Source organism: Lissotriton vulgaris, chromosome 1_1 (assembly GCF_964263255.1).
Source record: "Lissotriton vulgaris chromosome 1_1, aLisVul1.2, whole genome shotgun sequence".
In the NCBI taxonomy this organism is placed as follows: domain Eukaryota; kingdom Metazoa; phylum Chordata; class Amphibia; order Caudata; family Salamandridae; genus Lissotriton; species Lissotriton vulgaris.
In genome coordinates, this window is record NC_141685.1 from 567,694,940 (window position 1) to 567,717,371 (window position 22,432).

The window sequence follows — 22,432 nt, forward strand, 5'->3', positions numbered from 1 at the left end:
TACTGTTACCTGCTGGTATTTATGAAAAGCTTAAGGAAAAAGACTGGGAGGTGGGAGAGAAAAAGGTAAGTTGGGCAGAATTGGAAACAGAGGATAAAGGCCGGCACCCGGGTGTTGGTCTTGGGGACAAAGCTAAAGAACTACCTGAACTCCTGATACAGGTTTTGCCGAGATTATTGATTACTAAAAAGGAAGATTGGGATGCTATTTCAGCCTGTAAACAGAAACAAGACGAGGACACCAGTGATTTCTATTCTAGATTCGAGAAATGTTTTTCTATTAATAGTGGTCTTAAGCCCAGTAGCGAGTCATATCCTCATCTTTTCGTGAGCAAATTAGTAGAGAATTCCTTACCCCAGATCAAGAATAGAGTACTGAAGGTTGAGAGTACTTGGCAAGCAAATAGCCCTTCCCAAATGTTGCAAATGTTACACTATCACCAGAACAGAATTAGAGAAGAGCAGGATCATGAAAAGAGACGCATGAAAGAGACGAAAATGAAAGTGCTGGTTGCCCAAACGGTGCCGGCAAATACGAACAAAAATGCCACGACACTTGTTAAAGGGAACTGTAATTATTGCAAACAGCCAGGTCACTTTGTGAAGGATTGTGCTGTCCTGAAACACAATATAGCTACAGGCAAGACAAAAGAACGACCACATCCTCCTAGGCAGAATAGCATCCCACAGAACACGCAACAGACAGTAGCAACTTTTCCACCCCCACCACCACCTGTTAATGCCACACAACAAATGTATCAGTACACACAGTCAGACTATCCAGAATACCAACAGTTCTCATGAAACAGCCTAGAGAGGGAAGTTGGCTTGCCCCTTATTGAGGTTCCTGTAGCTCAAGAGGGTCCATATGTACATAGTCGTGTATTGGGAAAAGACAGAAAATTTCTGATTGACACAGGGGCGAGCAGAACTACCATCAGCCATGACGAGGTTCCAGGGGCACCCCTCTCAGGCTCACAGAATGTTTCCCTGGGATTTTCAGGAAAGCCTATTGTTAATGAAGTATCGAAACCAGTTTCCCTAGGGGTTGGTCCTTTGTCACGTACCACAGACTTGCTACTTACTAAATCATGTCCAGAAAACTTGCTTGGTATAAAGACATTAAAAGAACTAGGAGCAGTTATATGTTGTTCTCCGGAAGGAGTACGACTGTTCTTACATGATTTTAAAGGACATTATGTGTTGAAGGATTTTGACCACAGACTCCGGAACGTACCACAGCACCTATGGGCACAAGGTCCGACTGATGTAGGTTACATGCACATTACACCGCACCGTGTCACTCTCAAAACAGGAGTAGTACTAGCACGTATCCGACAATACAAGTTACCACCTGATGCCGTAGTAGCCTTACTGAAAATTGTTGACAAACTCATCGCACAAGGGGTGGTAGTGGAGACTGACTCGAATGTGTGTAATTCACCTGTCATCCCTATTCTTAAACGAACAGACCCTAATGCACCACCAGTTTACAGACTAGTTGTTGACCTTCGAGAATTGAACAAATGTGTAGTCCCTCAATACCCAGTGGTCCCAGACATTTCTTCATTACTGACTGCTATTGATTCTGAGGCAACGTTCTTTACTGTAATTGACTTGAAGAATGCCTTTTTCAGTGTTCTAATTCATCCAGATAGTCAGTATCTTTTCGGATTCAGTTTAAATGGACGCAGCTTTAAATTTACGAGAGCTCCCCAAGGTTTTACAGAGAGTCCTAGCATTTACAGCCAAGCATTAAAAAGACAGCTGGACAGTATTCATATGCCTACCAACACTGCACTGCTCCAGTACGTAGACGACATCCTAATTACAGCACGATCAGAACCAGACTGCGAAAATGCATCACTGACAGTTTTACACTTTCTGGCAGACAAGGGACACAAAGTGTCCCCTTCGAAGTTGCAATTCTGTGCACACCAAGTGGTGTACCTTGGACACTTGCTGTCCAAGAGGGGTAGACAGCTGACACAAGAACGTATTCAGTTAATTGCTAACCTTTCACAGCCCAAGACACAAAAGGAAGTACGGGCCTTCATTGGCCTCCTTCATACTGCAGACAATGGATTCCCCAGTATGCCTATCTAGCCAAACCACTCATACAGTTGACAACACAGGAGGCAGCGTCTTCGACTGTCCTCCCTTGGACACAAGAACATACCTTGGCATTTGAAGAATTAAAAAGAGCCTTATGTCAAGCGCCAGTTTTAGCGACTCCTTGTTACAGCAAACCTTTTATGCTTTTTGTCACTGAACGAGATGGAACAGCATTATCTGTTCTCACACAAGATCAAGCAGGAAAACACAAGCCTTGCGCTTATTTTTCTAGTATACTGGATCCAGTGGCCCAGGCTCTGCCTGCGTGCCTGAAATCAGTTGCAGCAACAGCCCTAGCCATAAGAAAAAGTGACTCCATAGTGCTGGGACACCCCCTGACAGTCCAGGTACCACATGCAGTGGAAGTTCTCTTGAACAGGACACAGACACAGCACTTGACTGTAGCGAGACTGACAGGATATGAACTGACGTTATTTCAGCCACACATAGAGATCAGACGATGCAATATTCTCAACCCTGCTACACTTTTGCCCTCAAGTACAGTAGACACTGCACCACATGACTGTGTGGAAGTAATGAATACAGTGACGAAACCAAGACAAGATCAGACAGATATTGCACTGCCAGACCCTGACCTGACACTTTATGTAGATGGTTCATGCATGAGAACAAGTTCGGGAGACTTAGTGGCCGCATATGCTGTGACCACTGATACTGAAGTCATAGAGACACAAAGAATAGACACACTGTCAGCACAAGCAGCAGAGCTCATCGCTCTGACACAAGCCTGCATAAGAGCCAAAAACTTGAAGGTGAATATTTATACAGATTCACAGTATGCATTCGGTGTTGTTCATGATTTCGGAGTATTATGGAGGGAGAGAGGTTTCTTGACCTCTCATGGGGCTAAAATTCAGCACGGTCCGCTTATTCAGGCTCTGTTAGAAGCAATACATTTACCTGCAGCCATAGCTATCCTGAAATGCAAAGCACACACCAAAGTTACAGACACCATTTCCCAGGGTAATGACCTGGCAGACCGAACTGCTAAACTTACAGCCCAGACACCAACAGACATGACGAAGACAGAGGTACCATTACTGACAAAAAGCATGACAGTCAGGGATCCCTCACAAGATGTACTCGACATACAGACACATGCCACTCCAGATGAAATAAAGAAATGGACTGAACAAGGAGGGGTCCAGACTGACCAAAGTTGGATGACTAAAGGCAAAGCTACATGGTTTCTCCCAGACTCTATGGTACAAGTGATCATAAACACAGCACATAGTCCAGCACACTTAGGAGAGAAGGCAATGCTAGACAGCTTACAGAATATCTGGTTTAACAAGCACCTACATGCAGCAGCGAAACAGAAAGTATGTACCTGTATGATCTGTTGCCAGTTCAATCCAGGCAAAGGCATTCCGGTGGAACAAGGCGGATTTCATCCTCCTGACCATCCTTTTGAGTCCTCCAGATGGATTATATCCAGATGGACAGATGTAGAGGTTACAAGTATGTCCTGGTAGTTGTGTGTGCACTATCTAGATGGACAGAAGCGTACCCAGTCCCAGATTATACTGCTGTGACCACCGCCAGGCAATTGGTGCGTGAATACTTCCCACCATATGGATTGCCCCGTGTCGTGTACTCAGATAATGGTCAGCCCTTTTCTTCTGAATTAATGAAACAAGTGTCCCTTCTGTTAGGATATCAGTGGAAGTTTCATTGTGTACGACACCCTGAAGCAGCCGGGCTTGTCGAGCGCCATAATCAGACACTTAAGACGAAATTAGCAAAGATTTGTGCAGAAAAAGGCGTGGATTGGATGGTAGCCTTGCCGGTTGCCCTCTTTTACATGCGTATGGTAGCTCATTCCAGAACAGGCCTATCTCCTTATGAAGTGGTTTTCGGTAGACCACCGAATATGTGGGGTACGCCTATGCCTAAGAAAATAACTGATGTTGACAGTAACATGCTGACAGATTACCTGGCTTCCTTGATGTCTGCACTACTCTCTTGTCGTTCACAGGTTGCCGCCGCCTTCCCTGACAACACCCTGGTCAAGGAACACGCCATCGTCCCTGGCGACTTTGTGTATGTGCGGAATTTTGATCGATCAAGCCCCCTTGAGCCGCGCTGGAAGACACCGAAATTAGTATTGCTCACCACGAGGATAGCCGTCAAGGTCGAAGGACGTAAAAGATGGCTCCATGCCCAACATTGTAAAAAATACTTTGGAGATTCTGGAACTTTGATAAAGACTAAAGACAGTACCGATAGTACAGACTTTAAGCCCCCTTTGCTAGAAAAGACTCCGCAACAAGAATACAGGTCCAAGTTACGGTCTAGTAAGTCAGACAGCGTTTAATTGTTTAAGTCCACTAGGTGGTGAATCGGTTAGACAGGTTCCTGACATGTATAAGATCGTAGACCAGAATAGTAAAAAGAGCAAGATGAGAGAGAAATACTGCAAGATTTTACGCAGTAGATGTATAGTAACCTTGATTTTTATGTCTCTTCTGAGTATAACAATAATATGTATCAGCTTGACACTACATGTTTTCTTTCCTCCTATTTCTTCACGTATACACTTTTCCTTCAATGACACTGTAGAGCACACATTTAGTGATCTGCCACCCCATGAACTGTCATATCGACTAGCCCTGCGCAACAATACTTTTATTCGAATGCTTTACCATTCTCATCAGACCAGCAATGTAACAGATTGCTGGGTATGAGGCCGACTCCCACCTTATCAGAAAACGAAGGGAGTTCTGCCCCTCTTTCCTTTTCCGTTCTCGCACAATGGTTCGTGCGGAGCATGGTTTGCTTTAATGTCCTCACTAGACAGAAAGTCCGCAGTTTCCCAGGGTGTCTGGATATGGGGAAACTTGAATACAGTAATGCATGAGGCATGTTTTCCAGATAAAGACGGTCTTCCCCAAAGGAAGGGGACTGATCTAGAGAATGAAGTGTACGAACAAGCAAATGCTTCCCTTAGCTTTATGATTCTGAATGTTCAGCCCGAGCAAAATACAAGTCCACCGTTTATATCAGTCCTACCAGTAAAGGGTGAATTGTGCGTTAGAAAGAAAGGATCAGTACATATAGGACACAGCGAGTGTAATACTGTAATCGAGTTTACTGACAAAGTAAAGTCTTCTTTTAAGGCTTCCCGTCATTCCTATTTCATTTGCGGTCAGACAGCCTATGTACGTCTGCCCTTAGACTGGGGTGGGACATGTTATATAGCGTTCCTGCTGCCACCCGTCTTTCTAGCCCCATCCCATTATCATCGAGATTCACGACTAGTGCATGTTAGAAACAGGAGGGAGATCGATTCCCCAGTGGTTGATCAGACTGACACAGCTTGGGAGCAATATACAGATTTCATTAAAGGATACTTCGGGTTCATAGGTCCCGTCCAAAACAGTAAACTCATACGCAGGTTAACAAGAACTCTAGAAGCAGTAGTGAATGAGACTACATCTGCCCTGGCAAACTTGACCGAAGAGCAGTCTGCCATGCGACTTGTTGTTCTTCAGAATCGCCTTGTTCTTGACGTCATCTTGGCAGATAGGGGCGGGGCTTGTAGAGTGATCGGCTCTAGTTGTTGCGTGTTTATTCCTAATAACGCGCCATCTGTGTACGCAGCAATAACAAGACTCCACAAGATAGCTCACGAGATGCATCAAGACCCATGGACTTGGTCCGGTTGGCTTTGGAGTGTAATATCGGGATGGGGATGGACAGTGTTGTGGTTCCTAGGAATGATACTGCTTATGATAGTCGGCTGCTGTCTCTGTCTGCAATGTGGCCCGGCGATTTGCGGCCTGTGTGCCACTGCCTGTATTCCCCATCCACGTATACAAAAGAGAAAAGACTAACAAATGATGCTGTATGATCAGATATACGGTCTCATGAATATAGATGTGTCCTGAAGGGTACAGTAGGGGACAAGGAGGGAATGAGGAAATAGAAATTTTACGTGGTCAATGTGTCCCCTGCTTGTACCCCACGTTTAGTGTATGTGCATGTCACCCATGCATATTCCCTCTATGACCTGTAATAATGATGCCTCTGCATTTCCGTCCCACATTAGAATGTCAGTTACCCAGCCTTCCATGAAAGAAATGTTAATTCTGCACTGAGGCCCATGTTGCCAATGTATTTGCATTGTGCATGTTTAAAAGTCGAGATGAACCCGTTTTGTGGCTCAGCCTGAGCCAGTCTCCGAATTCAGGTTTCTTGCCTCCAGACACTCTGAAAGCTGCAGCTCAGCTACGTATCCCTGACCTTTCGCATACTTCTGGCTCAGCCGAAAGGGGCCCAGCCTGGCCTGCCAAGACAGTATTTTGCACACAGTTATCTGCTTGCTCCACAGAAACACATTCCTGCCTAGTGAAGAAGGTTAACAGAACCCGTCTGCAGAGATAGGGCCTAGCCTTTCTGTATCCGTTTAAGTGATTTACAGAGCTCGCATCCATAGAAGGCCCATGGCCCCCACGCAATGCACGAAGAAATATATCCCTACACCGGCTCTTTGTGATGAGCAACCTTTGCTTGAGCGACCTTTACTTCAGACAATACATCCTCCAAACTTAAGATATCAGATTATACCAGACGTGCAGGTCGTCCTGACACTGAAGGTTTCTCTACTGGACCGAAAGTCAGCCCCCCCAGCTTCCCCCAGTTACACGTTAATTGCACGTCATGACCAAGGTGCGCACACAAGTAGGGTAAAGGTTCCAGCTGACCATGCAGACCCCCTCCATGTATCCACCCACCTATGACTCACCTATGACTCCTCAAGTGAACGCCCACATGTACGCCCTCTTACACGCCTCTTGCACGCCCATATGCTCTTATCTCTCTCTTTCTCTTGCTCTGCCTGGAGCGCTCCTCCTTCTCTATGCAATGCAATGTATATTCCATGTATAAATATTGTACTCTGTGAATAAAGTTCAGAAGACCCTTCCTGAACCTTAGTGGTGACGGAACCCGATTCTCCCTTAACTCGAGTTACTGAAATAAAGCCCTTTTGAATCGGACACCACGGACTCTGCCTCTCATTATATGCATGACCCATTGTTTAAGTATAGAAATTCTGACAGGGTAATATTTAATTTACCACAATGTGCTAATATACATGTGCCAGACAGACTACATGTTTTTGCTATATTGCCTTGTCTTTAAATGCCCCTGTACTTCCATAGTTCAGAATCTTCAGGATCTACCTCCATATGACACTGCCACTTTTCCAATCAGCTCTGGGTGCTTTGGGTATTGCCCTGTACTGCCCGGGACTGCATGGCTAGCTTGTTGTCTTGTGCACTAGGATGATGGACCAAACTGACCAGGCACAGCATGAGGTGGGTCTCCTCCTATACCCGCTCTCTCAGCGTGACAAAGAGGCCACTGGGAGTGGCTGTGCTCTTTTTAAGCATTACAACAAGCACTAATGGTACCTGGGGTTGGGGTGAAAGGGAGCTGTGCAGGAAGAGAGATTTGGTGTGGTGACCCTCCAAGAGGCTCTACCTTTGTCTTCAGTAGCAGTAGCAGCCCCGGCGCCTGCTCCCACTGTGTCATCTTAAAAACTGGGAGGGGACTTCTGTTCACTAACGAACGAACATAAAAAACAATGCAAAAAAAAAATTAGCAATAAGAATTTTTTTTAACACATAACGATTATTTTTTAGTTTTTTTTAGCTTTTCTGTAAAAAACGTTAATTTAGGGCCAAAATGACAAAGGGAAAGAAGAATAGGCAGAGCAGAACAGTAATAAAATGGATTTAGCGAGGAGAGCAATTTGGAGAGAGACAAAAGGAGAAGTGAGACATCAGAGTTGAGAAGAATGACAAAAATTTAGGAAGAGGGGAATCAAGTGAGGAAGAAAGCATAAGTATGCTAGAGATGTAGACAGATGGAGGGAGTGAGAGGGGAGATATTAGGGATAAGAAATGATGGAAGACAGTGGAGAAAGGTGCAGAAATCGTTAAAGATAGAAAGAAAGCTGGAAAGCGAAAGTAGGAAAGAGATAGGCAGGAAAGTGGTAGGGGATTTGGGTAGAGGTAGATATTTACCAGAGCTGCCAACTTGGGAACCAGGTTTTAGTCTCATCGTTGGCTAAAAATCTTGTGATTCTTTGCAAATGACCTAGGGCCAGATGTACAACCCTTTTTTGCGTCCGCAAACGGGAGATCGGCCCGTTTGCGACCGCAAACAAGGTTCCAGGCATGTACAAATACTATTTTGCGAGTCAATGAATTGCAAAATAGCATTCACTACTCTCCTTATTAGGAAGGGGCGTCCCTTCCTAATAGCGAGTCACCATGCCATGCACTGTTGTTTTGCGACTACATTTGCGGTCGCAAAACACTCGCAGTTTACTACCTACTTAGGTGGTAAACCACTCACAAACAGAAAGGGGTCCACTGCCTGCCCTTAAAAAATGTTTATGCACACACTCACAAAGGGGAAGGGGTCTCCAGGGGACCCCTTTACCTTTGTGTGTGTGTGCATGAACATTTTTAAAGAGCAGGCAGTGTTCCTATGGAACACTGCCTGCTCATAAAAATAAAAACAGAAAGTTAAATGTTTATTTTTTTAAATGCATCCCGTTTTCCTTTAGGGAAAACAGGCTGCATTTAAAAAAAACTGCTTTATTAGGAAAGCAGTTACAGACATGGTGGTCTGCTGTCCCAGGCAGGCCACCATCCCTGTGAGTGCGAGCCATTCCCAATGGGGTCTCAAATTGCGACAGCCTCATGAATATTAAATGAGGCATGCAATTTACGACCCATTGGAAATCGCAAACAGAGTCTGAGACACTGTTGTACATTCACTTTTGCGAGTCACAAATTGCGAATCGCAATTTGAAGCAATTTGTGACTTTCAAAAATGAATGGTCGTACATCTTGCCCCTAATCTATCTATGCCTAAAAAAATGAATGTGTCCATGCAAAGCGCTCCAATACCATTAGGTAGAGGCTGCGCTTTATAAAATGACATAAAAAAGTGAATGACAAAGGAAATGATAGAGAGGAAGGCAGAAGAGGGTGTTTAAACATTTACTGGTCTATGAGATAAAAGGAAGGATGTTTACTACGTCACATTCAGTATCCAAATTTTCTCCTTAACTCAGGGCTTAGTTTAGAGGTTTTTGGCATTCCAGGAGATAGTGCTGAATGTAGATTGCAATCCACCAATTGAATTTCCTTCATCAAAAGGATGGAATGGTAAAGGAAATGCCACCTGTGGATTCTCCTCTGGTTTAAACGCTGCCTCCAGGCACAGGAGGACTTACCATTACTGTCTGCATCAAAGCAATAAAGGGGACACATAAGAATATAACATTAGGTATAATAAAAAGAAATTCAAGGGCAGATGGACGTGAAAGAGGCTGACAGGAGAGAGCAAGACAGGAGAAAAAGGGAAGGTTTGCAAGTTAGAAAAATGAAATAAAACTTCAAGAAGAGATACAAAATGAGAGGAGAAATAAGGGAATGAGACATATAAAAATAACTGAAGAAAGAGCCCACAAGAGAGACAGGAGTAGGAAAGAGAGTGGGACCTGTAGACAGATAAAAATATAGGCAAAGAGAGAGGAGAAATGTGAGAGACTGAGTGAAGCACATAGGTAGAATTAGAGACCCAAAGGAGAGGAAAAGAAGTATAAGAGAAAAAGGAAGAACTAGAGAGAGGGGCAACAGTGATAGGGAGAACAAGAGGTGCACACAGCAAGTAAGAAAAGGGCATAGGGACAGAGAAAGAAAGGCATTTGGAGTGAATTCCTGCAGCTTTTCCAGATTCAAACACATTTTCTATCCACAATACAAAAAATATCAAGCACGAAGTTGTATGCAATCCCGAAAGACATCGCTTGCAGAGAGGATCCTGAGTGACAGCTAAAAGAGGAAGACTCCTGGTTCCTTGAGGGTGAATAGAAGCCTCCAGACACGAAGGATGACCATGGTTCTGACTCATGGCCTAATATAATACGGGATATTGAGGGGTCTTTGGTGGTAACACAGAATAAGGGACTAGTAGGTAATTTAAATTTACCGATTCAAAAGTACAGAATTTTACTGATTCGGTATTTTCGAATTGGTAAATGCTATGTGAGTAATTATATTTACAACAAGGGGTGGTGAGGGACAGAGTCTCTGAATTAAACAGAAAGCTCTCACCCCGTCAAGAGATCAGGGCTAGATCCAACACCGTTTTTTAGCTCACTGCACCATCCCAGTTTCAGAACCTGGCTGTATGCAAATTAGTCTGTTCCTGTCCCAGTGCATGATGGGAACAGGGCAAACCAAACTACAAAAGCCAATTCTTACACTGGGAAGGAAACAAGCTCCCGGGGACCGGTTTCTGGCATTACAGCCGTCTTCGGCCCGGTTTGCTTGAATCCTGATGGTGCAATGAGCAAGGGTCTCACATCTGAGAATACCCTTCCACGCTTAGGGTGGACAAAAATATTTACAACAAGGGGTGGTGAGGGACAGAGTCTCTGAATTAAACAGAAAGCTCTCACCCCGTCAAGAGATCAGGGCTAGATCCAACACCGTTTTTTAGCTCACTGCACCATCCCAGTTTCAGAACCTGGCTGTATGCAAATTAGTCTGTTCCTGTCCCAGTGCATGATGGGAACAGGGCAAACCAAACTACAAAAGCCAATTCTTACACTGGGAAGGAAACAAACTCCCGGGGACCGGTTTCTGGCATTACAGCCGTCTTCGGCCCGGTTTGCTTGAATCCTGATGGTGCAATGAGCAAGGGTCTCACATCTGAGAATACCCTTCCACGCTTAGGGTGGACAAAAATATTTACAACAAGGGGTGGTGAGGGACAGAGTCTCTGAATTAAACAGAAAGCTCTCACCCTGTCAAGAGATCAGGGCTAGATCCAACACCGTTTTTTAGCTCTCTGCACCATCCCAGTTTCAGAACCTAGCTGTATGCAAATTAGTCTGTTCCTGTCCCAGTGCATGATGGGAACAGGGCAAACCAAACTACAAAAGCCAATTCTTACACTGGGAAGGAAACAAGCTACCGGGGACCGGTTTCTGGCATTACAGCCGTCTTCGGCCCGGTTTGCTTGAATCCTGATGGTGCAATGAGCAAGGGTCTCACATCTGAGAATACCCTTCCACGCTTAGGGTGGACAAAAATATTTACAACAAGGGGTGGTGAGGGACAGAGTCTCTGAATTAAACAGAAAGCTCTCACCCCGTCAAGAGATCAGGGCTAGATCCAACACCGTTTTTTAGCTCACTGCACCATCCCAGTTTCAGAACCTGGCTGTATGCAAATTAGTCTGTTCCTGTCCCAGTGCATGATGGGAACACGGCAAACCAAACTACAAAAGCCAATTCTTACACTGGGAAGGAAACAAGCTCCCGAGGACCGGTTTCTGGCAATACAGCCGTCTTCGGCCCGGTTTGCTTGAATCCTGATGGTGCAATGAGCAAGGGTCTCACATCTGAGAATACCCTTCCACGCTTAGGGTGGACAAAAATATTTACAACAAGGGGTGGTGAGGGACAGAGTCTCTGATTTAAACAGAAAGCTCTCACCCCGTCAAGAGATCAGGGCTAGATCCAACACCGTTTTTTAGCTCACTGCACCATCCCAGTTTCAGAACCTGGCTGTATGCAAATTAGTCTGTTCCTGTCCCAGTGCATGATGGGAACAGGGCAAACCAAACTACAAAAGCCAATTCTTACACTGGGAAGGAAACAAGCTCCCGGGGACCGGTTTCTCGCATTACAGCCGTCTTCGGCCCGGTTTGCTTGAATCCTGATGGTGCAATGAGCAAGGGTCTCACATCTGAGAATACCCTTCCACGCTTAGGGTGGACAAAAATATAAGTAATTAATCGGTAAAAAATATTGAATCGTTAAGATTCGGTATTTACCGAATCGGTAATTACCGATTCGGTATTTGCCATTCATTCCTATGGGCCTCGAGGCCCATTGGAATGAATGTCAATTACCAAATCGGTAAATACCGATTTGGTAAAATTGTAAAAAAGTCAAGGGTGGCAGGGTGTCACTTTGACACTCTGTTGCACCCCTGATTAATGCTTGTGTGCACATGTGGCACACATACATGCCCTAAGGGCATGTATGTCTGTCACATGGCACAGGTGTAAATGCACATATTTGCATTTACATAGGAATTCGTTATTTACCACCAACTAATAGTTGGTGGTAAATAACGAATCTTTTCAGCCCAGATGCACTGCTTGAAGTGCTTCCTACATTTCATTTACCGATTCGGTAAATACCGAATTGGTAAATGATGGTTCGGTAAATACTGATTCGTTATTTACCGAATCGGTAAATATGCCCCCTACATAGGAAAAGTCTATTACCGGTCGGTAACGGCCGATTTCGGCCGTTACCGACCGGTAATAGGCCACCTACATCTGGCCCTAATAGGTGACTAACACATTCAGGCACCCAAAGTAGAGAAATATATAGGCCTGAAGATCAGGTGTGGTGACCTGTAGGTTCGATGCAGTGGAATAACGATTTGTCTAGTCTTGGCCAAATCTACTGACCCCACGAGTTTAGAAAGCTTAATTTATAAGACATTACTCCCGATACTAAGAATTTTTTTATGAAAGGTCATTATTCACAAATGTGGGCCACATTGTTCTTCGGTGCCCGGCCCTAATTTTGTTCCAATCGGACCCTGACACTTGGGGGTACAAGTTAGGCACAGTCATGATGTCAGATGGCATGTACTGCACATGCTTCTTACAGCAACCAATGCTAGAAGCCTTCTTGGCAGTGTTGAATTGCATTGGAGGACAAGTGCTGTGCAGGACTAGACTCACGTCAACGGGAGCTTGCTTTTTATTTTGTTTTGCGTGCCCTGACCTTCGGCTGTGTCGTAGAGATTTGAAGCCTTCCCTCATTTCCTCTCTTGCAAGAAACATGTAAGCCACTTTAAGATCCTATGCTCAAGCCCATACATGAAAAAGATGTATTTGTTAGTTGTGCTACAAACCTGATTTAAACATGTGATAACTCCCTTCAGCTTTCTTTCCTAGATAACTACTCTGAGAAGAGGAAGTGCACATGTTCACTGAAATAAATGAACATGAAAGCATTTTAGCTGCATGAAAAGTTTGAAAACGTCATGGAAACACAAAAAAACAGGTTTACTCTAGTGCTTGTTGCTGCTTCTAAACACTTTAAGGGCATGCTTAGTGTCATCTAGTTCATGTAGATGGTCCACCTCACTCTGATGCCCTCACCCCCTCCCTCTCGCTCTGAAGTTGTTGGTAAACACAGGGGACAGTGGGAGCAGCAGAGTCTGCAACCTGGCCCAGTGTTTAATTTGAGCCCGTGGTTTCTGGTGCTCGGCACCAGCACTTAATTGTCAACATGGGCACGTGTGACAGTGTGCCAGAAGGTGGGACTGTCTGGCTAATTTAGAGATGACCACAACTACAGTTAATTATTTATTCAATATATATATATAAAATGACTATTACCTGCAGCGCAAGCCATTCTCATAGCTTTGGGGGGCCTGAAATAGTCAGAATTGTGCCACTTGTAGGAGTGTGATGGTTAGTAGTAGTGTTGTTACTATCATTGGCAACATAGCACGGGTAATGTGTGGTGGAGGCTGCAGTGCCATCCTGACGAGAGCCCTGGCACTTATTTTTTTACAAATTAAGCACTAACCTAGCCCCTGCAATGAATGACTTCACTGGAAGTGGCACACTGAGGCACCCAGGATGATGCACGCTCGGGCATAGCAAGAAAAAGGTACACTAAGGGACAGCCTGGAAGAGGAACCCTCAGGGAAAGCCAGGAAATGGCACACTAAGGCACAGGTGCAGCTTTACCTTTAGGTAGTGGGTGGTGCAAGAGGAGGTGGGGGTTATTACCTGGGAATCAGTGAGAGGTATGTTTTGATTCAGTGGACCTGAAGCAGTATAGAGCAGTGTATGGTTGAAGCTAAGGTGCTCCCTCTCTACTGTTTTTCAAGAACCTGTGCAGTGGCATGTTTACCTCCCTCTAATAAAGCTTTCGTACACTTCCCTCATCTAATGTCAGTCTCTCCAAGTTTCTTGTCTGGTAAGATAATATGCTTCTAGCTTGGGAGCCATCTTTCCACCCTCTGTGTTTGATAGCTGTATGAGTCAATCCCTCTCCTTCACACACTCTGAACTCCTTTTATCATTGCCTCACATACCCTACATCCTTCTCTCCTCAGTTCTTAACTCACCTCAGGCTGACACACACTGAACTCCTTTCGTCTCTTAACTTTACATCACACACCCTGCACTCCTTTATTAATGTCTTCATTCCGCCTCACAAACTATGAATCAGACTCTTCTTTCAGTTCTGCTTTATAGATCCTACAATCCTTTAACCTCAGCTCTTACCTCACTTCTGGCTCACACATCCTGCATCCCTCTCTTAATTTCCTAACCTCATGTTACACACACTAAACCCATTTCTTTATCTCTTTACTCTATTTTACACACTCTGCACCCCTTTATTAACCACTTAACTCTACCTCATGCACCATGAGCCTGCGTCCTAAGCTCCTACCTCACCTTAGGCTCAATCTCCCAGTACCATCTCTTCATCTCTTAACTTAACCACACTCACGCTGCACCCCTCTCTCTTCATCTCCTAACATCTCCTAGCCCACTCTGCACCCTCAGTTCATCTATTAATTTGGTGGAATTGGCACGTTCTGGTTGGATGAATGAAGCGAGCCCTAGTCAGATAGAACCCCCTTCAGGGGTGGGTAATTACACTCACTGTATAACTTGCGCTCACCCTTGTGTAGCTTGGCACTGTGCAGTTGGGCTTATCTCAGAGGTAATTTTTAAAGCATTTGCACAGCGCTCACACAAAAAATACACTAACTGTCACAAAAGATACTTTACACGTGATGTATGTAAATAAAGATTGTAATCAGCACACACATTAATTAACACTGCATGAACATCATGCATTTCTGTGTATAAATCGAATTTGGAAATATTGCTAGCAGTACTAGGCCCAGCTTTGTTAAAATGACATCAGAAATATACACACTTGGCAAAGATCCAACTTTACCGCACCCAGCACCCTTATTGCAATGCCAAACATCAGAACGAGGCCTAACCTGGCAATTATAGTTCATGCCACACAGTTATTGTGTGCACCACAAATCACAACGATATCAGAAATGTGTACATATAGATAATTACAACACTTTTAAAGAGCACCATGGGCAAGGCCATACGGGTAAAAAAAAGAATCAAACACAGTATTCTTTTGGCAGGGAATCGCATGGTGTAATTATTAACAGGCAGTCACTCTAACACACTCACTCAGAACCGATATGCGGTGCCACGGATATCAAGCAGTTCTGTATGGAGCGCACTCGCCCACACATGCACACAGCACCGTAATGTGGTGCACTGATGTCTGCAGGGCAGTTGATAATGCACATGCAGATCCTGTGGCCCAAGACTTATTCTACCATTCAGCCAACCCCAACTACCTTATACCCATGGGCTTGAGATAAAGAAAACTTTTCCCATGATATTAGGATGATCGGGCCAGAGTCACACTTAGTATGGCTCCCAGGGAAGAAGGTGGGTGTAGGTAGCAGAGCTAATTAGGCGGCAGTCGACAAATGGGGGTTTGGCCGCTACTTGAAAAGTTCACCCACGGTATGTAGAGTAGTAGCGGGCAGAGGACGATACTTGTTCAATCAAGGGATTCCACACTGTGCCTTCCGGCACTTGCCCAGTTCTGCGAAGCACAGTGCAGTCTAGCAGTTTGTTGACCTGTTTCCGATCGCTCTAGGAAACATTCCTTAGCCCAGTTAATTACTCTCACCACCCAGACCCAGTCCAGACAATACTACTTGGCAACATAAAGTTGTTGAGGTCGGGTGAGGAGAGGGTAGTTGGCCTGTCTCCCTTAGAGCACCAAAGGAACAATTGCTTAATGGGGAATGAAGCAGGGGATCCTCTTGGAAGAAGGAAACACTCCATCAGAAACACATAGATCAAAGTAGCACCCATGCAATTCTGGCACCCCAGAACATCGAATCCACTTCTCCACATCTCCCTGGAAATGAGGCACAACATCTGGTGCACATTGATACGAGTCACACCAGGTAGCTCAGGTCACACACAATGAAGAGTGGCAAACTCAGTACCTTCCTGGAAATGTGGCACTACATCTTGTGCTCATTGATCTGAGTCGCACCAGACAATTTAGGTAACACACAACAAAGAGTTGCAAATTTCCATACCTCCCTGAAAATGAGGCACAATATCTGATGTGCGTTGATACGAGTCGTACTAGACAGTTCCGGTCACACACAATGTAGAGTCACAAACTCATTACCTTCCTGGAAATGAGGCACATTGTCTGGTGTGCATTGATGTGAGTTGCACCAGACAGTTCTAGTCACACATGATGAAGAGTTGCACATTCCTCCCCTCCCTGGAAATGAGGCCGAGCGTCTGGTGCACATTGATCTAAGTTGCACTGGACAATTCCGGTCACACACACAGGCGCAAGTTCAGCAGTGGAGCACAAGGTACAATGAGGCACTAATACGGGTATGCCCTCACCTCCGAGAGTCGCAACCTGTGAATCAGACACCACATGCAATGAGCATGCACTCGGTGTGTCACACGAGTGAGATGCGACACGATTGATGGAGCAGGTCACCCGGGGTCCCACAGACAGATGAAACTGTTCACCACAAAGACGCTTATGTGCATTGCTACCCACGATACAGGAACCACACTCCTTGCATGTGGGAAGTACATTTGGGGCTCAGCACAAGGCAAACTGGTCTCCGGGCACCATACTTTGTTCCACGCTCACGCCGGCTACCAGTTGGGATCCAGCAGACGATGTGGGCGCTTAAGAGGGTACCGCTCTCCAGGTGTCACATGTAGACGTGTAGGTCACTCGTGGGAGGTCTCAGATGTCCCTGAGACCTCCACCAGAAACCAGGGGGCAAGCCAACAAGCCCTTGTAGAGCACATTTCAGGGTGCCATAGAGCAGCAGGTAGTCAGCCCAGGCCAGCCACTATTCTGGAAGGGTGCACGGTCCCTTCCAATGGCAGTAATTTTCCTTGTGCACAACAAATTCCTCGGGCAGTGTGCACCACGCAGTACCAGGATCACCATTCCCACATCCCCAAAAGTGTATCCCTATCCTGCTGAAGTTTGGCACCAGTAGTTATACTGTGGTGTGCAGTTGAAGCTCGGGGTGGTTCTGAGGGTTTCCCTTTTGAACCACCTATGTCTCCCCAAAATGTCCGTCCTGCCAGCCATGGGGCTGTAGAATGCTGATCTTAATCTCTAGCGGGGCCAAGATCTGGCTTCCCAGAGGCCAAGTGTCAAAACATCCCCCTCCAGTCTATCAAGCCATGCTCTCAAAGGCAGAGGTCTGTCATTCCAGTTGCATGCCCAATGTTAATAGCTGTCTCTGGGGAATGCACAGATGTGCCCCCTCATTATCCAGTATAGACTGGAGTCATACAAAAAGGCACATAAAGAGTGTTAGAGCAGATAAAAGCCAACTTTCAAGAAGTGGCATTTGAAGTGGCATTTCTAAGCTATTAATGACAAGTCCTTCTTTACAACAGGAGAGGGTTTGTCTTTGTAAATACAATGTCGGAAACATTATGAGTCTGCTCCAATGTAAGCCACTATTGCAGCTTGAAATAATTTCACCCATTCCCCCATGTTAACCAATAGGAAGAGCAAAACTCATAGGTCGTGAAAGCATGCATGGGTATTCTTCACTAACTAGGCACACGTGTACCTGCCTTGGCCAGCCTTTCATCTACCACTTGCCTTACCCCTTAAGACTTACCCCAGGGATGCCTTAGTTGTAGTGAAAGGTCCCCTTAGTATTGACTGGTGGTTTAGAAAGGCCAACCTGAGCATAAGTACAACTCTGCACACACAGGCCTGCAAGGGCAGACTTGAGACATGTTTACAAAAATAAGGTAAGCACCACTTCCTAACATGTGTAGGAAGGGCACACACCCTTTCACACTGCTTTACAGTGGGAACGTGCCCAGAGCCCTGAGGCAACTAAAAGATAATCCCTGCTGTTGTCCCATGGAAAGAGACGAGCTCCTGGGTAAGGAAAACCCACACAAGAGTTCTTCACTACCTGGGCAGGGAACACCCTTATGTACCTGCCCTGCATTTCGTCAACCACTTGCTTTATCCCTCATGGCTGACCCTAAGAAGCCAAACTGAGCACAGGCGCAACTGCGCACCCGCAGGCCTGCAATGGCGGACTTAATACATGTTTGGAAGGCTATTCTGGTGGGCGGCACAATCAGTGCTGCATCCCACCATTAGACACTCCAGTATTTGCCCTTGGTATATGGTGTATCCTTTTACAGGGCACTCACAGGTACAACACCTAAACCAATCAAGTAAGCACCACTTCTTAGCATGGGTAGGAAGGGCGCATGCGCTTTCACAATGTATCCCAGTGAAAAAGCGCCCAGAGTACTAAGGCCATGAAAAGAAAATCAGCAAAAACCCAGAGTGTCGCCTATAAACCTATATAGGATCTGCACGTTTAGACAACATGCACTGTAGGATTGGTGTCTGGACTGATTCTAGAGACCGCTACTGGTAATGTTAGCCTGTATACCAGCTAGCTCACAGTGCCACTAGAAACCCCTCTTACCAAGGAGAGAATAGTTCTTGGCACCTATCGACATGACAACCCTAATCCCTCAGGATCGTGGAAACAGTGTAATACTTTTTGCTCAGTCACTCATGTTCACTTTGTCTCAGAGAGATACACGTTTATTGAACCAGCATCATTCTAGTGTAAAATAGGTGTGCTGAAATAACCATTAGACAGTAACAGATATAAATGATTATACACACTAACAGAGAAAAAGGATGGTAGATTTCTGCCATTGTGCTAAAACAATGAATACAGGCACATATATCAAATACATGACAGTAGTAAATGCGTACACCTACAATGCAACCCTAATTAGATGTAACTAAATGTACCTAGCATGTATGTGGGTGTGAAGCCAAGAATCCCTCTAGGATAAAGTCAACCCTATTACCTGAAGTGAAAGACTGTGGGACCTCGTCTTGGTCTTGAGATGGACTCCCCGCAATGGATGTCAGATCACTGCAAGCTGGAGTGTCTGCGTGAAGGAACCTCAGCATCTCGCGACAGTGTGTCGGCATGGAAGTCTTTTTCTCCTCTGACTACCTCTGCAAGTTATGGTGGTTACATACCCAAAGCGGTACCCTCAGGGGTTCTACCTTGCTGTGTCTTGTCGGACCTAGAATGACAGAAGGAATGACCCTTGTACATAGTTATTATGCAGTAGATGGCAGTCCTGCTGAGTTTCCAAGAATCCTCATGCATAATGGATGAGGCTAGTTTCAGTGAAAACCCTACATCCTGTAAGTAGTACCGTAACTGAGTAAAAGGTTTGCACTAAGAACCGTTATGTATGGGAATGGTAGGGGAGAATATAGGTGAAAGGTTAGGTGACTACCTGAGCCTATATTGGGGAACCTATATGGAACATAGCAGGAGGAGAAAAAGCAAAACATTTTAGGGAAATCTCCTGAGAAGGGCCATGTCCAACATTATTAGAGCTCTCACATGCTGTACCCTTCTCTCTTTGTCTCTTAACTGGACATCATCCACCATGCATCCATTCCTTTTCCCTTAACTCTATCTCACACAGCCTGCACCTTCACTCATCATCTATTGATGCTAGATCACAATCCTTTTCTTACCTACCTCACACACATTCACCCTACTTCTCTCTTCATCTCTTACTATCTCCTCATTCACTCTGAGCCTTCTCTTCTCATTATTCTACCTCATATGCAGTGCACCATTCACTCTCCACTTCTTAATTCTACATCACAACCTTGCACCCCTCTCTTAATTCTACCTCAAATACTCTGCACCCCCTCTCATTATCTATTATATCTACCTGACACACTATGCATGCATTGGTTCACTTTTCAGCTCATGCTGTCTGAGCAAAGTCGATGAGTGGGGAATGGGAGTGGAAGAAAACCCCTGAGCATGCCTACCTAATTCATAATGTCTACAACTGGACCCTTGGTGGCAACCCTATACCAGACCACAAGAAAAGTAGCAGCAGTCAATGCAAAACCATGGAGCATAAGAGAGTGCAATCAGGCAACACTGCTGCTAACACTTGCACGCAAACTACATTCAAGGAAAAAGCACTGTCACAACATGCATCTCTGCGTATTCGTTTGTTTTGGCTATAAGTCACAAGATAAGCCCCTCCTGGAGTTTTCCCTGTTGAAAATAAAAATTCTCTTTCATGGTGTTTTTCAGCAACACTGGGATCTATGGTTGACAAAGATGTGAGCATACCTAGTTGGCCTCAAATGGGAGAATAGGCTAGTGGAACAAGTTACCTTGGTACTTGTTGTGTATTTTATCATAAATCAAACAACGCTTCAGCAGGCAGCCTTCATACCCCCTTACACACTTAACACGTACACTACAACATGCTGCAACCATGTACCCCAAGTACCAAGTCTCTGATATATTACCTCTTTAATCTGGCACATAATTTCAAGGGCTGGACACACGCACACATTGAATGCATATATTAAACCTAGGTGTAGGCATAATTAATGTATAGCATGGCTATATGTAAACCACCACATCTACATTTCATCAGAAAATATAGGGGTAAATGCAGTTACATTTGCTTCCACTTTAAATGCCACTCACACTAGGACCTGGCCGCAAAGCTACCACTTTCTTCAACATACATGTTGAATGCAACAGACAGTAAATCTCAGGACCTGGCAATGGAACTCAATGCTTACCCAATGCAATACAATGGAATACACAATCACATATGGCAAAGTTTATAACATTTTAAAAATGAAAATTAGCTTAAAGTAAACAAAAGAAACAAAAGGTTCCAAACAAAGTCGTTATACTAAATAAAGAAAAAGGGACACAATAATCTTCCTTTCTGGATCCTCAAATGCATTTTATGAAACAAATTAATGAAAGATTGGGGGTGGGGTAGAAAATATTGTCCTATGACAGTCTGTTATGGTTTTGATTTTTTTTATAGCTCACAACTACACAGGGTGTGTTGGCACTGACACTGTAAGAGGAAAATTAATAACTGAATTAAGGAGCACAGGAGTTATTGAAACAGATGTATTTTCTGAGCTTTATGTATCTTGAGTAAGTAAGATTCAGAATTGATGGTGTGGAGGGGGGGGGGCAATCCCAGCTTTAGCGGTAATCAGAGGAAAAGACAGCCCACCAGTGTGAAATTTTAGAAACAGAACTGAGACAAAGAGAGAAGTGAAGCATTGCAGAGGTCTGGAAGGAGAGTATCTCCAGAAAAGGGAAGAGATGTAGTTCCTGTGTGTCATGGAATGAACTGCCTTGTGGCAGACACAGAGAGCCTCGAGGAGACATCTCTAATGTATAGGGAGCCTGTGCACCATAAGATGCAGTGATATGCTAGGATGCTTGTGAATTTAGAAGAAGATGGGTTGCAGTGTTTTGGATCATTTTAACCTGCGCTCTTTCTTCCTAATAGTCCACACCTACTCTGTCAGCCTTGCTTCCTTCATTTTGGATGCCGTCAACGTCATCTGAGTTCCGCAAGGGTCCTTTTTCACTCCAGTCTGTGAAATGCCTACAAGAGTCCACTAGCAATCATCATTCACTCTCACAAATTCAACATCATATCCTATGCTTACAATATCCAGCATAAAGACCCTCTTCAACAAGATGCCAAACACCCAGACCAATTTCTCTGTCAGCATGACTGAAGTTGCAAGATTGATGAAAAGTAACTGCTTCAAGCTCAACACAGACTAGACAGAAGTAGTCATCTTTGGAAAAGACACCTCACTCTGAGACTTCACTTCGCTGCCAGGCAATCTTGGACCACACTCCTCCTGGCTACCCATACAAAACACCTCAGAATAGAAATCGACAACCAACTCACCATGACCAGCCAAGTGAACACAGTCTCAGTTTCCTGCTTGTTCACATTCAAGATGCTCAAGAAGATAAATAAATTACTTCAACCCCCAAACCATTGCAGAACAGTCACCCTAGCCCTCATCACCTGAAGCTGGACTATAAAATGTTCTCTGTGCAGGAATCAAAGCCCAACTGAGCAGAAGACTCAAGACCATACAAAACTTAGCAGCCAGGTTAACGCTCAATCTCCATCTCATACTAACATCACTCAGCACCTCAAAGAGCTCCACTGGCTCCCAATCCACAAACAAGCAGTCTTCAAACTACTCACACACACATACA